Source organism: Eumetopias jubatus, unplaced genomic scaffold (assembly GCF_037043125.1).
Source record: "Eumetopias jubatus isolate StellerSeaLion01/CBP00866 unplaced genomic scaffold, mEumJub1_p1.0 scaffold_3, whole genome shotgun sequence".
Classification (NCBI taxonomy): domain Eukaryota; kingdom Metazoa; phylum Chordata; class Mammalia; order Carnivora; family Otariidae; genus Eumetopias; species Eumetopias jubatus.
Window position 1 is genome coordinate 93,093,227 of NW_028274809.1, and position 16,498 is coordinate 93,109,724.

The 16,498-nt window shown below is 41.4% G+C and overlaps 1 pseudogene; it reads right to left on the reverse strand.

Moving 5' to 3' along the window:
• Positions 1 to 6,606: 6,606 nt before the first annotated feature.
• On the reverse strand, positions 6,607 to 7,171 carry LOC114207274 (ubiquitin-ribosomal protein eL40 fusion protein pseudogene; annotated as a pseudogene).
• Between the last annotated feature and the right edge of the window lie 9,327 nt (positions 7,172 to 16,498).

Genomic DNA, 16,498 nt, shown 5'->3' on the forward strand with positions numbered 1-16,498 from the left:
CTTCTCCCTCCATCCCCCAGGTAAGGGCCATGGCCTTGGTTGGAGAGAGAGGAGAAACAGAGGACTAACAAGCGCCGGGAGAAGAGGGTAGAAGCCCATCTCCTCCGCAGCACAGCCTTGAAAATACAGCCAAAATACATGCCTCCCCTCTTCCCTGCCCCTCCCCTCTCTGGGGGCGAGGGATGGGAACAGAGTAGTTTTATGTTATAGGCCATATGGCTTTTTCTTTTAAGGAATAATCTTCCTAGAATGCATCCAGAAGCACGGAAGTCCAAAAAAACCTTAAAATCGGATGCCTCCTTGCATAAACTTCTACACCGCACGCTAGATCCCTTGTTTGTTATCATAAGCACGTGTTTCCCCCAAATTTCCTGTTTTTTAGATGATTTGTGAATTGGAAATTTTGTCCGTGGAAGGAAAGCCACATTATTGAAGCTGTAAACAATAGAATGACTATGGCTTTAATCCTTTGAATAAGACTTTGTTTCCCATTGACTGAAAACTTCCTAAAGGAAGGAAAGCTAGGAACATTCAGGAAGGATTTGTATTTTATTTTACAGCAGCTTTGTGAAGGGGGAAAATCATTTGAAAACCTTAGATTCCCTTTCCTGGTTGATGGACATCAGAACGCACAGCCGTGCTGGGCTCTCGCTGCAGACGGTGGCTCCCCGCCCACCAAAGACTTCCTGACCCCAGTGCCAGCTTTGTTTTGTTATTGTCACACTGACACCAACAGACGTTCATCCTGTGCTAGAGTTTCGTATATTCCTGGGACAGGCTAGGGACAGGTGCACCCACTGTTTGTCTCAATTTATTTTCATGGACCAAAAATGTTTCCCTAATATAGTCCATACATCTTATATTGTATACTCCATAATTCACAAATTATCTGTTCATTAAAGAGATGTAAGCATCACAATTGCAAAATTAGTCATCATCCACTGAACTTTTAAATTACTTTAAATCCCCTCTCCCAAAAGCTACATTTTCATTTGCTTGATACACCAACAATCATTTTCTTTAAAAGTGAAGCGGAATTAATTAGCCGAATCATCCTTACAATTTGGGGGAGCGGATCTGTGGAAAAGAGAGGCTGGCCTTAAGTCCCAAAATGCTGATGTGGCCACTCCTGCTCTGTGCAGATTCTGTGCCGGGGGCATAAATTATTGAGCCCAGTACATGGGCTGTTAGGCTTCATTGCAGAAGCCAAAAGGGCCTCCTGGACAGCTGCCCCTTCAGAGATTCTAAGTGATATCATCCTTATTTATTAATCCCCATTTAATGAAGAATACCCCCCGCCCATGGCCATCAGCCCTTAGGGCTCTGCCTCAGGTATGTGTCTGGGGACGTAATGTAGATATTCGTCATCCTGAGAATTATATCTCAGGTAGCAAATCCTAATTATAGGTCTCCTCCATAAGTGACTTCCCAGAGACAGAAGGTACAGCTGAGGTTAGGCTTTGGTCTTTCGGAGCTGTAATTAGAGAAGGCAACAACTCTTCATCCAGAGAGTCCTGTCTTTATGGCATCTACTTGTGCCAGTGGGAACAGCGAGCATCCCACTCTGTTAGAGACACACTGGGGAAAAGAGACTGGGCCTTGGTTGGAAGACAGGATCCATTTCCAGTGTTTTCCACAATTGTGCCTGCTTTGTCTAAAGTCAGGGAAGGCTTCCAATTTACTTTCAATAGAAGATTTAAAAGGTTGTTTCTATATTAGAGTTTTTTTAGTCTTTTGTCCAAACATGGACCCTTTTGAGAGTCTGTTGATGATTATGAATCACTTCTTCCCCCCAAAAATGCACATACATATAGACATCCAAAATGTGGCACACCAATTCAAGGGGTCATGGACTCCTGGAGACCAGTAAACCTCAGATTAAGAACATGCGATCAAGACTTAGATATCTTTTAAAACTAGAGAAGTCAGTTTTATACCACATACCTTCAGAGCATTTAGGGGATGAAAGTAGAAGGAAACGGACTAAAAGGTAGTACTTTTCTAAAACAGATCGTGGCAGTTGCCTCTTTCCTGAGCAGCTATTATGTAGGAGAGCCTGAAACACCAGCTTACACTCTAAGACCAAATGGTATCTTGTGGCTATAGAGATGTCGAATATATACGGTCTATGTAATAATAGGTACCCTGATGGTTGCTGGGTATATATGAGGCCAAGAGCTCTGCCCATAGTACTTATTTATTCCTGACAACAGCCACTCAAGGTAAATATCACTAACCTGTTCTACAGTTAAGGGACATTGAGGCAGAAAGGAGAAAGCGACTTTCCCAAAATCACACAGCGATTAAGCAGCAAAAATGGGGCCCTGACCCCAAAACTGTCTGTCTCCAGAGGCCCTGCTCTGAATACAGCATGAGAACGCAGACCCATTGAATTTCATAATTAGCTTTTTTATTTCCCTTAGAGTTCTTGAGGCGGTTATCAGGCAGGATAGGAAGCAGATGGACTTTAAGACTACTTGACGCAAAACCCCATGCCCTTGCAGTGACAGCTCTAGCAGGGCTGCCTAGAAGAAACCAGAAGGCAGCAGTCCAGCTGGACAGGGACACTCAGCCTGTCTTAAGGCTGCAACTGCTGAACAAGCACAGAGGCTTTCCTCCACTCTAAGTCTAACAGGCACAGCTTTGGCTGCCTCCGGCCCCCGGCTCCCGTCAGTAGAAGCTGCAGTCGTTCCTTCCCTTCAGTCTGATAGGTGCCAAGAGGCTTTGTGCCGTGCTCCCGCCTGGTGCTTGTGGTCTGGAGGATAAGTAAAGAGCTCTGCCCTAGACCGGCACTCCTCTTCTGCTCCCTCCCCTAGGTTGCTGCCTGCCCGTCACTCTGCTGCCCTCTGCGGAGGAGTGGGGATGAGGAACCTGTGGTTCTCTCCTACCCTCAACTGTGAATGTAAAAACAGTCAAGCATTCAGACTTTTCTAACGTTAGGCTTTTCTAAATATAAGTGGTAGCTTGGGACGCAGTCCAGAATCTACTATGCATGCATGAAGCAATCAAAGCCTTAAAGGACTTTCTCAGCCAAAGTAAGAGGATCAAGTAACATAAGTCAAAGAAACTTCACTTACCTCAGGCACCTTAGGATTAACCTAATGAACTTGAGTCAGTACACCGTAGTGACTAAGTGTGTGGCTCTGGAACCTAAGGCTTGGGTTCTGATGGTGATTCCACCACTTGCTGTTGGACTTCGTACAAGTGACTTCATCTCTCTGTGCCTTGGTTTTCTTATCTGTAAAATGGAGATAATAGTACTGAGCTCAAAAGTTGTTCTAAAGATAAGATATATTAATAACTCTATTATAGTTAAAACAGTGCCTGGCACATCATAAGCATTCAAAAAGTATTTATTAGTATTAGTATGGTTATCATTTAGCCATTTCCACTGAAGCAGGAGCTATTTTGTCCATAGAGCTAAAATGAAATTGTGAAGACCCAGAAAGTAAGTTATACCTACTTCCTTGCAGAGGTCTGAGGGTGGTGAGGTAAGCTGGTAAACTTGGCACAAAGCCTCAAAACCAAGATTAGTGGAGGGGTGTCTGGGTAGCACAGTTAGTTAAGTGTCTGACTCTTGGTATGGGCTCAGGTCATGATCTCAGGTTCATCAGATTAAGCCCCACGGCAAGCTCTGTGCTCAGCAGGGAGTCTGCTGGAGATTCTTTCTCCCTCTCCTTCTGCCCCTCCCACTAGTGCATTCTCTCTCTCTCTCTCTCTCTCTTAAATACATGAATGAATAAATGTTTAAAAAAAAAAAAAAAGATTAATGGAGTCCCAGTGGTCCAGGTAGGCATTGCTGCATTACAAACTATCTCAAAACACAGTGGCTTAAAACAGAAGCAATTTCTTATTTCCTATGTCTCTATAGGTTATCAGGCAGTTCTAGTTTATAGAGTGTTGGCTAGGGTCCTGAGTTGTCTAGAATAACCAAAATGGCCTGATTCACATCCCAGCTGGAAACTCAGCTAGGATTGTTGGCCAAGGTCTTTGGTTTTCTTTGATTAGATCTGTTCACATGGTTTCTAGGGCTCCCTCCCAGTATGGCAGCTGGTTCCAAAAAAGAACATTCCAAGACATTAAGGCAGAAGGTACAGATTTCTTAAGGCCCAGGCTTGGAGTTTAGACAGCATCATTTGTGATGCATCTTATTGGTCAAAATAGGTCATTGACCAGTCTAGATTCAAAGGGAGTGACAATAGGGGCACCTGGTTGGCTCTGTCAGTTAAGTGTCTGACTCTTGATCTCAGTTCAGGTCTTGATCTCAGAGTCATGAGTTCAAGCCCCACACTGAGCTCCACACTGGGCGTAGAGCCTACTTTAAAAAACAAACAAAAAAAACAAAGGGAGTGACTATAAACTCTACTTCTTGATCAGGGAATAGCTAGCACATTGCAAAATAACATATGGGATGGGAGATATTGTTGCAGCTATCTTTAGAAACATGATCTACCTCAACCCAGGGAATAGTAAGAAACTAGATTTTCTTAACAGTGTTTGGATTGAGTGACTCAATGAAGAAGACCGGTCTGAGCTTGGATCACCAACTTATCTACTAAAATGAAGAAGTAAATGGAATTAAATGTTTTAATTTAGCATAACTTGTTTATATATGACTTACATAGGGTCATTTTTCAGAATACAGAAAATAGTTCCTTTGGCTTAAAGTCATATTCGGAAGCATAAATGAGAATAAAGGACATAGGTTGGAGAAAATAATTTTCAATAAAGAGCATTTTTAAAGTAAAAGCTTTTCCTTAAAGAAATGGTAGATGGTAAAACCACATGCTCCCTGAATAGAGACATAGGTGAACTTATAGTGAAAACCTGAAAGGTAGTATGTTGAAGTGAACAAAGTAGAAGACAACAAAGAGCATCTGAATAATAAATAGGAAAATCAGACAAGAGGTCCACAAGAGTCCTGTAATTGCCATTACTGAAATTTTTATTTTTCCCCGCCTCCTGGCTCATATAAAGTTCTTTTAAAAGTGTGGTATACTTTACACTTACTTTGTATTTTACATTTCAATTTATTGGGGGAGAGGGTCTAAAAGTCTTTATAGAACTTCTGGACATGGCTATAGTAATGCATGGAATTATAAAATAAGATTTGAGGTAATCTAACCAAATGAATTATTATTTACCCTGTCCAGTGCCCCATGATTGTAGAAAGTCTGGTCTTTGAGATAAGTTAGAGATGGATAATGTTAGAAATGCAATAACAGAAAGATTTTGGTAGATATTTCAATGTTGGGGAGAAAAGAAAGCAATAAGAAAGGACACCAAGGTTTGGGGCCTGGATTATAAATGAATGGTTATGTTTCCTGGAGTGATTAAGAAGCTAAGTAGAGGGGAAAGTGAATTGCGTACTGCAGGGGAAAACAAGTTTGTGACTTAAAGAATATTTTAAAGTAGCAGCTAGCCGGTAGTTTTCTAAACATATTGATATCCCTGGCTTACTTCTATATGGGAGAGGGACCCCACTCATTCTCCTTATATGAGACTATAACTTTTTATTATTCATTTTACTGTTTGTCATTTATTGAGTTGTTTCTACCCAGTGTGTTTACAGCTCACATAAAATCCTGAAGACAATCAAATATACAGAAACAAGGCTGGAAAATGCAACTCCCCCACTGAAAATGGCATTAGTATCTAGTAGCAGCTGCACACTGTAAAACAACTGGAATCACCTCGGATAGAAGGCAAATAAAAAACAAGGGAAATGAGTATACAGATGCCTCAATGGAAAACTTATTTTTTAATAGGAGGTGGTTCTAAACGGGCCATCGGGAAAAGAGGGTAAGTTGTCTAGATGAGAAACTAGATAACCCATCAAGAATGGAATGCAGAGAAGAAAAAGGTAAAGTTCTCATGGGAACAGGATATAAAATTGATGACAATGGGGCCTTCGTAGAAAATGAAGAGCAACATAACAATGTGTGCTGTGTATTTGCATAAACTACAAAGAACTTGGCACCGTCTGCATCTTCCACATCACAATCATAAACGAGGAAGTAAGAAAAAGAGGGTTTTAAGCAGCCAAAGTAGGGGCTGGAGTATTCAACTTTATTTAAGAGAGTCCCCAGGACCTCACTCTACAAATAATTTCAATAAGCTCAGCTACTATCTCTTTTTCCAAACCCAACCATTTAAAATGAGATTCAGACTCAACATTTACATGTTATCTTCTACAGTCATAGTTCACACTTGTTGAGCATTAACTATGCACCAAGCACTGTTCTAAATTCCATATGGATCAACTCATTTATCACCATTGCAACCTAACGGGTAAGGACTAGGATTATCCTCACTTTACAGATGAGGAGATTGGAACACAGAGACATTTGTAAAAGTACCCAAAATCACCCACCTGCTAAGTGGTAGAGTTGGGATATGAACCCAAGCTAGTCAAGTTCCTCCATCCTTTAACAACTAGGCCAGCCTTTCTCAAACTTGAGTGTTAAATCAAAGTAATGTAAAGGGCTTTTTTTTTTTTTAAAGTAGGCTCCACATCCAACGCAGGGCTTGAATTCACAACCCTGAGATCAAGAGTCCCATGCTCCACCAACTGAGCCAACCAGGTGCCCCTAAAGGACTTTTTTTTTTTTTTTTTGCTCCAGTCAATGAAAGGGAAACTTTATTGAGGCCCCAGGCCCTTGGGGCTCGGGCAGGAAGCTGCCCTGTGGGCAAAGGAAGAGCCGGTGGAGGGGCCTCATTTGACCTTCTTTTTGGGGCGCAGGTTGTTGGTGTGGCCGCACTTCTTCTTGCGGCAGTTGACAGCACGGGGGTGCAGGCGAGCGTAACACTTGCAGCAGATCATCTTGTCACAGTTGTATTTCTGGGCCAGCTGGCAGAGGGAAGGCTCAATGATGCCACCCCGGAGGCGAAGCACCAAGTGCAGGGTGGACTCTTTCTGGATATTATAGTCTGACAGAGTACGGCCATCTTCCAGCTGTTTGCCCGCAAAAATCAGACGCTGCTGGTCAGGCGGGATGCCCTCCTTGTCTTGGATTTTGGCTTTGACATTCTCAATAGTGTCACTGGGCTCGACCTCGAGGGTGATGGTCTTGCCCGTCAGGGTCTTCACAAAGATCTGCATCTCTGCGTCTGCTGGCGCGAATCCGCAAGGCCGCCGCCACCAAACCACTCGACCACCTCCTTGAAGAAAAAGAGGCCCCTAAAGGACTTTTAAAACACAGGATGCTGAGCTCTACCCTCACAGTTTCTGATTCAGTATGTCTGGGGTGGGGCCAGAGACGTTATATTTCTATCAAGCTCCCTGATAATGTCAGTTTGCTAGAGCTGCCATAACAAATTACAACAGACTGGGTGGCTTAAATAACAGAAATTTATTTTCTCACGGTTCTGGAACCTTAAAGTCTGAGATCAAGGTATAGGCGGAGTTGGTTTCTTTTGAGGCCTCTCTCCTTGGTTTATAAGACGGCTGTCTTCTCCCTGTATCTGCGCATGGTCATCCTTCTGTGTGTCTGGGTCCTAATTTCTTCCTCCAGGGACACTAGTCATAATGGATTAGGGCTCATGCTCTTGGGCTTATTTTAATTACCTCTATAAAACCTATCTCCAGGTACAATCACATTCTGAAGTACCTGAAGTTAGGGCTTCAACATATGAATGGAGGAGAAGCGGGGAACATGATTCAGCCCGTAACACCAGGTGATGCTGATGTTGATGCTGTTGGTCCAGGTTCCACAACTGCAGAACGACTGAACCAGGCAATACTACGTGCCATGGCCTGTCCTGGGTAGTTTTACGTATGTTTTCTCACTTCAGCTATTATATCATTTAATCCTCACATGAGAAAAATAGCATTATTCTTATTGTCTCAAGAAAATTGAGAATCAGAGATGTTAAATAACTTTCCTCAAACCATACAGCTGCTGTAGCCGACACTGTTGGCTGTACTATTACTACTGGCACCATTTTCTACTCACAACACTTTGGACACTAAATGTCTGGATTTTCCACACCAAGTAATTCTCTAATTCCATACAGACACCAACAGGATGTCCTGCAATTAATTCAATTCTGACACTACCTGGCATTGGCGGAGACCCCAAAAGTTAAGGGCTCAGTCCCACAAGACTGCCCCACTTCAGATACCAGCTGAAAGTAGTGGGTGCTCAGGTTACCCACACTTCTGTCTGGCTAGGCTACAAGTCAGAAGTTCCCATGACCCCCTCCTCAGTTTTGAGAATTTGCTATAATGGATCACAGAACTCAGGAAAGCATTTTACTTACTATTATCGTTTTATTATAAAGGACACAATTGAAGAGCCAGATGAAGAGGTACATAGGGCAAGGTTCCACAAGGATCCCAAGCACAGGAGTTTCTGTTCCTAAGGAATCTGGGATGTACTACCCTCCTGGCACACGGATGTGTTCACCAACCCAGAAACTGTCCTGACCCTTTCATTTAGGTATTATATTGAGGTTCTATTATGTAGGTATGATTGACTAAATCATTGGCCATTTGTGATTAACTCAATGCCTAGCCTCTCCTCCCCAGAGGTTAGGGATGGGAGTCGGGATGAAAATTGCAACCCTCTAATCACATGGTTGCTTCTTCTGGCAAACAAGCCTCCATCCTAGAGCTATCTAGGGGCTTTCAGCCACCAATTATCTCATTAACATAAATTCAGGTGTGGTTAAAAGAATAACAAAAAACACTCCTATCACCTCTATCACTCAGAAAATTCCAAGGGTTTAGAAGTCCTGTTCCAAGAACCAGAGATGAATACCAAATATATATTTCTTACTATATCACAATACCTCAGCTATGTACTCAGCATACTTCTCCCTTTCCTCTTTTCTAACAGAATCTGATTTTATGTAGGTGTCCACCTCTCTCCCATACATTCATGTGCTTCTATGGGGGCAAAGACCCAGCCCATCCCAGGAACTGGTTCAGACACAGGCATGTGATAGAATTCTGGCCAACTGGATGTGAAGGAAAGCCTCATGAAAGGACTTTGAGGAAAGGTTCCTGTGTATAAGAGACAGAAACAATAAAGTAGAAGGTCTCTTTCCTTCCCTGATATTGTCATGACTGGATATAATGCCTGAATTAGCTGCAACCCTCTTGCTACCAGCCTGAGGCTGAAACCTGCTGAGCTGAGAGGAAAAAATAAAAAAGAACTCCTCAGTCCTTGATGACATTGCTGAAGGGCTGGATAGAACAAACTTCAGCTCCCTTTCTCTAGACTCTATACTATGTGAGCCATTCGTTCCTTTACTGTTTGAAACAGTCTGAGTCAGGGTTTCTCTCCCTTGCAGCCAAAGGCATCCTATCTGATTCAGCTGGTAAACAGGGGTGTTAAGATTTGACTTACATGCATGTAGGAGGGAAGTAATAGCTAAAAGAAGAGCAAGGCTGGAGCCAGAATAAATTTGCAATACAAGAACTTAAAAAGCTTGGCAAATGCTTTCACAAAAGGACAGATACTGTATGATTCCACATATATGAGATATCTAGAGTAGTCAAAATGAAAACAGAGAGTAGAATGATGGTTGCCAAGGGCTGGGTGAGGGGGACATGGGGAGTTGTTTGATGAGCACAGAGTTTCAGTTTTGCAAGATGAAAAAGTTCTACTTAACTGTTATGCAACAATGTGAATAAACATTACTAAACAATATACCTTAAAAAGGTTAAGAGGGTAAACTTTATATTATATGGATTTTTTTATGCAATTAAAAAAATAGCTTGACAAACTGGAGTCATTTATGCTCACACTTCAGAGGCCTGAAGACATTATTATATAGAACACTGGCCTTGTTCCCATCTTAAAGCCTTTGCACTGGTTGTTCCTCTGCCTAGAATGCTCTTCCCCCACATCTGTATATTGCCACATCTCTCACTGCTTTCAAATCTTCAAATGTCCCTTTCTCAATAAAGCCTACTCTGACCACCGTATTGAATATTGCAACCTACCTGCCCTCCTGTCCCCCAGCAATCTTCATTCCCCTTACCTTGCTCTATTTTTTCTTTCTTTCTTATTATCACTTTCTAACATGTTATATAATTTACTTATTTTATTATTTATTGTCTGCCTCCTCCATCAAAAAGATAAGATCCACAAGAGCTAGGATCTTTGGGGTGCCTGGGTGGCTCAGTTGGTTATGCATCTGCCTTCAGCTCAGGTCGTGATCCTAGGGTCCTGGGATGGAACCCTGCTTCAGGATCCCTGCTAAGTAGAAGTCTGCTTCTCCCTCTCCCTCTGCCTGCCACTCCCCCTGCCTGTGCTCTCTCTCTGTCAAATAAATAAATAAAATCTTAAAAAAAAAAAAAAAGAGCTAGGATCTTTATCTGCTTTGCTCCCTAGTGTGTCCCAAATACCTAGACTAATGCCTAGCACATTGCTGACACTCAATAAATATCTGTTGAAAGAATGAATGAGCATTGGTTTTCATCACGGTAATTATAAGTCATCTGCTAAAAATTTTGGATACATTGACATTATAAAATAAAACATGAAAAGTGACTTCTGTGCTAAAACAGCAGATCCAGTTTTGCTCCTGCCCCTAATCCTACAAAGACTATAACCAAGAATATATGAGAACAGGAGACAATAGCCCCAAAATGTGGGAAACTAGAGAGCAGACAGACCAATGGTAACCAACTTTTCAGATATGAGAAGTTTAATCCTAAGGTAGCACTGAGAATCAACCTAATTTGTACCATAGAAAGCTCAAGAGAATTAAAACAAGCAGTACCAAGTACCTCTGAAAAGGAAGCGGGGACTGGGAGTTATGAAAAGGAACATTTGGGGAAAGCTACCTGAGAAGTCTGATCCCTGCATCCCTCCCTACTGCACTCTCTTGGCAAGGGTCCTCTCCAACCCTGTCGTGGTATATTCTCTGGAGAGGGTAAAAGAGTGAATTCTTGGACTTTAGGAACTGGGTACTGTACCAAAATAGGGGGATTCAATGACTAAAAGCATGTTGAATGCTGAATATTCCCAGAACACTGGCAGACTTACATTCTTCAAGCAGAATAGAAGAGTTTTTTCTTGAACAATCTGACCAGCCAATGGGGAAATATCTAAAGATCTTAACATCTGGGGTTGCCTATCAAATGGCTCAATGAGATCACTGTACAGTAAAACTCAAAACGGACAAACCCCATCCAAGTGCTCAGAGCTTCTAATTATATTTTTAATCCCCATTTTTAAAATAAGCAGACAATCAAGGATTCATCAAAAAAAGATTCTAAAATATCACAATATACAGAAACTTAAATAAATATTCACCAGACAACTGGGGTAGGTCTCGAACATGGAAGATAGAGGCCAGAAATGAACAAAAAATAACTTGTAAGAAATGGGCTATGTAGAGAGAATACTTTAAAAATTACCCCCCAAAAATGACCTTATTACTATACTCAGAAAGATAAGATGCTGCCTTTGTGTAAAAAAATCAGGATGCTATTCTTTTAAAAGATTATTCAGAGAACAAAAAAGTGCTTTGGGAAATAATAAACAGGATGGCAGAAATGAGAATCTCAATTGAAAGATTAGAAGATAAAGTAGAAAAAATCTCCCAAAAGCAGTTCAAAAAGGCAAGGAGATGGAAAATGGAGAAAAACGATTAAAATATTAGAAGACCAACTCAGAAAGGCCAATATTGGAATAATAAGAATTCAAGAAAGAGAGCAGAAAGAAAATGAAGAGTATCATCAGAGAAAGTTTTCAAGAAAATACCCCAGCACTAAGTTACATGAGTTTCCTGATTGAAAGGCCTGCTGAGTGTCCAGCACAAGGGTAAATTTAGACCTATAGGATGACACACATTGTGAAATTCCAGAGCATTAGGAACAAAGAGAAGGATGAATGGTAACCTATTAGCAAACTTCTACCGCAAACTTCTTTTTCCCAGGGAAAAAAGAATCACATACAAAGGATTAGGAATCACAACGGTGCTTCAAACCTCTTAACAGCAACACCTAGAATGGGTCTCTGGAGGCCTACCCATAGTCATTTTACTGATCCCTAAATGTATAGTTTGGAATGGACACATTTGGTAATTGATAGAACCCCACACTGGTTCCTGTCATGATAGGAACACACAAGACAAGCAAGGCCAAGGTCAAGCCCTGACTGATTTGATCGGTAAAGATATAAAAAGCCACTTTTAGATTTTGACAGTTTGTTATTAAATAGTGAAAAGAAGAATAAGCTAAAGATGCCAGCTCCCCGTGATCCTTGTCCTACACACCAAAAAGGATGACACTGAAACAAAAGGGACCAGATGACTGCAATATGAGTTATAGACATCATGTTGCTGTGGAGTCACTTCTGGACTCCACTGATGCAGTCCACATTGTGTAGATGCACTGGTGAGAAGGGCATGACAGAGTCCCATACCGCATTAGACAGCATCCTAGGGGAGATAGGGAAGCAAGTAGGAGATGGCCTTGCAGCCCCTTCTGTTCTAGGATGATCACACGGCATTTTTCCAAGACTCAGATTAGCTGCAGTTCAAGTCAGCCCTTGCCTATATGGTTTATTTGGATACCTGCAAGGTTGCTTCCCCAGTCCTCAACTATGTGAGTAAATCATAAACATTATCATATCTCTAGGGAAAATGGCAGAGATTAGTGTAACCCTTAGAGACCTCATAGTTGACCATCCCCATCATATTTCTATTTTCACCAATTGGCTCCTGCAAAAAGCAGATCCAGGAAACTGATGGTAGACTACTGCAAATTCAAGCAAGTAGTTACAGCTGTGCTATCTTTTTTTTTTTTAAAGATTTTATTTATTTGACAGAGAGAGACACAGCGAGAGCAGGAACACAAGCAGGGGGAGTGGGAGAGGGAGAAGCAGGCTTCCCGCCAAGCAGGGAGCCCGACGTGGGACTCGATCCCAGGACCCCGGGACCATGACCTGAGCCGAAGGCAGACGCTTAATGACTGAGCCACCCAGGCGCCCCACAGCTGTGCTATCTTTATTAGAGTACATTCACAAGACCTCAGGCACATTGTATATGGTCACTGATCTGGCAAATTCTTCTTTTCCATCACTATTAAGAAAGCCAGAAGCAAGAGTTTATATTTACAGTCTTCCCCCCAGAGCTATGTCCTAAATAAGATTAATCCATTGAGACAAGGAGATCAAAGCAAGGAAGAAGTACATGTAGAGGCTTCATAAGCAATGGAAAGATTAAAAAGTAAGATCCGTACTTTAGCAAAAGGACAATAATGTGTATTCAGATTTCTGACCATCAGTTCATATATTAGGACTACAATTAACTGAGGGAATAAAAGCACCAACCAGCCATGGTCTGGAGGAGGCTCACTTCCATGAAATTCATGATTTCCCACCAAACGAGTCCTTACAATCCCCAGAAATAATACCAAATACTAAATAACTTCCAGGACTATTTAATCTTTCCTGTTCTCAAATCACCAATCTCTCTTTTCTCCCTCCCCTACAGCCACACCCACCATTCATGACTTAGCCTCTTCTTAGAGAAAACAGAACTCATAAAATGGGAGTTCTTTCCTTTTCCTGAAACCAAACATCTACAGCTATCCTAGCATCCTCTCCTTCAGAAAGGCAGTGTTCTTAACCAATGTAAGAGGTTAAGAACATGGATTCTGGAACCACACTCCCTGAATTCAAATATATCTTTTAATGGCTCTGTAACCATAGGCAAGTTACTTCACATCTTTTTGCCTCAACTTCCCCATATGTAAAAAGATTGTAATATTATCTCTCTGATAATATTGGTATAACAATTGAGTTACAGAGGCAAGGGGAAAATGGCTGAGTAGGAAGTACTGAGCTCACCTCCTCCCACGGACACATAAAGGATACAACTAAATATAGAGCAACTTTCTGAAAATGACCTGAAGACAAACATAACAGCTCTTCCACAGCTGAAAATATAAAGAAAAAGCCACATCCAAAGGGTAGGAGGGAGAGAGAGGCATCTGGTCAGGAACCAAACCCAAAAATACTTTTAGGACATGTGTAGAGAAGCAGGGATCTGTAAGAACTTTACCCAGGAACAGAAGTGCTGGTGGGCACCATTTCTCTTCCCCTCCTTTATCTTAGCTGGCCCAACAGTGGTGGGTGCCAGTTCTGACACTCTCCCTCCACCTTGCCAGGACCACTCAAACTACCCTGATGTTCCCCTGCAGACCTGCCCCACCCAACCCACATATTCCAGCAGGTACCATTTCCCCAAAGTGGCTACCATCCTGCCACACCCAACAGACAGCCTTGACCAGGACCAGTGCTCCTCCAAAATGATTTCCACCCAGGGGAAAGGAGGAAAGGCAGCCCCACCCATCAGCACATCTACAATAGTTATAGCCCAGTTACAACAGGAGGGTACACACAGCCCACACAGGGAATACCCTTGGAGTGCCTGGTTCAGGTAACCAGGGTGGGTTGTGCTTCTGGGTCCCATAAGACACCTTCTTTATATGGCCACTACTTTCAAGACATGGAGACGTAGCTGACCTTCCTAACACACAGAAACAACATGCCAAATGAAAGAACAAGACAAAACCTCAGAAAGAGAACTAAAGCGGGGCGCCTGGCTGGCTCAGTCAGAAGAGCATGTGACTCTTGATCTCAGGGTCATGAGTTTGAGCCCCACGAGGGGTGTAGAGATTACTTAAAATAAAACTAAAAAAAAAAGAAGAAAAACTAAATGAAACAGAGATAAGCAATCGACCTAATAAAGAGGTCAAAGTAATTGTCCATAAGGGTGCTCAACGAAGTTGGGAGAACAGTGGATGAATTCAATGAAAACTTTAACAAAGATATAAAAAAGAACCAATCAGATCTAAAAAATACAATAACTGAAATGAAAAATACACTAGAGGGAATCAACAGCAGATTAGAAGATTCAGAAGAACAGATCAGGAATCTGGAAGATGGGTAATGAAAATCACCCAAGCTGAACAGCAAAAAGAATTTTTAAAAATGAAGAATTTTAAGGGACCTCTGGAAAAACATCAAGCATACTAAATTTCACATTATAGGGGTCCCATAAAGAGAACAGAGAGAGAAAGGGACAGAAAACTTGTTTGAAGAAATAATAGCTGAAAACTTCCCTAACCTGGGGAAAAACAGACATCCAGATCCAGGAAGCACAGAAAGCCCCAGACAAGATGAACCCAAAGAGGCCAGACGAAGACACATAATAACTAAAATGTTAAAAATTAAAGATAAAGACAGAACCTTAAAAGCCACAAGAGAGAAGCAACTAGTTACCTATAAGAGAAACCCCATAAGGCTATCAGCTGATTTTTCAGGAGAAATTTTGCAGGCCAGAAGAGAGTGGCATGATATGTTCTAAGTGCTGAAAGGAAAAAACCAACAACCAAGAATACTCTATGTGATAAAGTTATCATTCAGAATCGAAGGAGAAACAAAAAATTCCCAAAGGGGTTTATCACCACCAAACCAGACTTACAAGAAATACTAAAGGGACTTATTTATGTGGAAAAGAAAAAATCATAACTAGAAGTAAAAAAAAACTATGAAAGAAAAATTTCACTGGTAAAAGCAAACATATGGTAAAGGTAATAGATCAATCATTAATGTAGCTATTATGAAGGTTAAAAAGATAAAAGTAGTAAAAATCAACTACATTTACAGTAATTAGCTAAAGGATACACAAAATGAAAAGACATAAAATATAACATCAAAAACATAAAATGTGGAAGGGGTGTAAAAATGTAGTGCCTTTAGAATGTGTTTGAACTTAAGCGACCATCAACTTAAAATAGACCGCTATGTACACAGGCTGTTATACATGAACCACATGGTAACCACAAACCAAAATTCTATAACAGGTACACAAAAAATAAAGAGAAAGCAATCCAAGCATAACACTAAAAAAATTCATTAATTCACCAGGGAAGAGAGCAAGATAAGAAAAAAGGAATAGAAAAGAACTACAAAAACAACCAGACATTTAATAAAATGACAATAAGTACACATCTAACAAAATGACAGTAAGTATACACCTAACAATAATAACTTTAAAGGTAAATGGACTAAACACTCCAATCAAAACACAAAGGGTGACTAAATGGGTAAAGAACAAGACCTACAAGAGACTCATTTCAGATCTCGTCACATACAGACCAAAAGTGAAGGGATGGAAAAAGATATTCCATTCAAATGGAAGTGAAGAAAAAACTGGTGTACCAATACTTATATCAGATAAAATACACTTTACTATTTTTTAAAGATTTTATTTATTTATTTGACAGAGAGAAAGAGCACAAGCAGGGGGAGCAGCAGGCAGGGGGAGAGGGAGAAGCAGGCTCCCCAACAAGCAGAGAGCCTGACGTGGGGCTCAATCCCAGGACCCTGGAATCATGACCTGAGCCAGGTCAAGATCAGCCATTAAGGCAGATGCTTAACCGACTGAGCCACCCAGGAACCCCAGACAAAATAGACTTTAAAACAAAGACTATAACAAGTAACAAAGAAGGGCATCACATAATAGAGGG